The sequence below is a fragment of the Grammomys surdaster genome, unplaced genomic scaffold, assembly GCF_004785775.1.
Source record: "Grammomys surdaster isolate TR1022 unplaced genomic scaffold, NIH_TR_1.0 725, whole genome shotgun sequence".
Lineage (NCBI taxonomy): Eukaryota > Metazoa > Chordata > Mammalia > Rodentia > Muridae > Grammomys > Grammomys surdaster.
In genome coordinates, this window is record NW_021605144.1 from 869,466 (window position 1) to 871,197 (window position 1,732).

A 1,732-nucleotide genomic window follows, 5' to 3' on the forward strand; every position below is an offset into this window, starting at 1 on the left:
CTCTCTGTAGGGCCTTGGGGAATAGTTCAGTGACTAAGAGCTTGTGCTTCTCTGATAGAACCCAGATTCTGCTGCCAGCACCCAGGCTAGGCAGCTCCAATCACCTGTAAGTGTAGCACCAGGGTCATCTGAGGCCTCTGGCCTCCTCGGTAGTCATCTGTACTCACCTGCATATAGGCACACTCAGAAACACAAACATACATACAAGTTTAAAATAGTAAAGAGAAACCTTTTAAAACAAATATATTTGTATTGTTGTTGTTAGATTTTTTTTTTCTTTTGGAGTACTTTTGTTGGGGGAGCAAGTGTTCTAGGAAAGAAACTGAGGGCCTCATGTGCTTTTTAGGCCAGTGTCCTACCATGAACTATAACCTTGAGCGCTTTTTCCTTACTTTTGTTTCTGTTCTAAGTCATTGGAAAGTAGGCTGCTATGTTACAGGCATTTAAGACCTAATCCCTAAATATTTTATCATGTATCTTCTAACAATAAGAAGATTCTATTGAAGGTGTCACAATACTACATTTGTCTTTTTGTTTGTTTCCCATAGAACTTAACTAGAGCAGTCTTGTGACTATGGCCTTGGAACTATGCATTAGAGCCTGGTGGACTCATCAGTGTGTTTATAAGAGGATACTAAACCACCACCATCACACACTCATACACACACATACACACTCATACACACACACACACACACACACACACACTTCCCAGAATCACTTATTTGACAGTAGATTATCAGAAAGTGGTAGGACCTAGTGAGCCCTTTCCCTATCCACAGCTAACTGTCACAAGGACCCAACATTTCTAGGGTCATTGCAGTAGACACAACTGCTTGAGTTCATGATTGCTACAACCATGTGCTGGCTAGGAGATGGTATTTTTCAACTTTTCTTCCCGTTTTTCTGTCTCTTACATAAGCATTACCCTTCCTCAGGAAAGCTCCCTGAGACTTTAGGGACTGCTCTAAATGCCTAATTTTGGAGTAAGTTCTCAGCTCTTTATTCTGTTCAACTTGTGTGGCTACAGGTCTCTGAAATCACCTGCATTCACTACAAGAAGCTTCTCTGATTAAGGCTCAGGGTAGTTTTTGCATGTGGTGTAAACACAGGTGTTTAAAGGGTGATTTGATGCTTACATTAGTTGAGCAGTATTAAGTTCCCCCACTAGGACCTAAGATGACCTTTCTTTTGAATTGGGTTGATTCTCAAATCCAATCAGTAAACAGTTGGTTATACTGTAATAGTTGTCCCACTGTGTACCAGTGGGCTCATCTTGCATGGCTAGTTGGAGTTATGGTTCATAACAGTTCACATTTAGGTAAGATCATTGATGCATTTACTTCCCCAGCAGCCTGCATAGCAGGAGCAATATGTAAACTAGCAAGTGGAGAGAAAGCTTCCAGTTCAGTTCCAATTGGATTTCTCTCTATACTGGATCTGCAGCATATGGTATCTTAAGCTACATGCTTAAATGGGATCTTACCAACTAGTTCTGTTGGGCAAATAAGAAGAATGGTAAGAATCTGTATTATTTGGTTGGCTGTTAGGGCCTCACTAAACAACAACTCCTATAGAAGTATCATACACCTAGCACAGGGGATTTTGTTTAATGACCCATTTAATGACTTCTAGGACTGAGGTTGTCTAGTTTTATACAATGTTGGCCTTTAAACTCTCATTTATGTTTTTTAGTTGGATTACAAGAGGGTAGGTTTCCTAGTGACTTTAT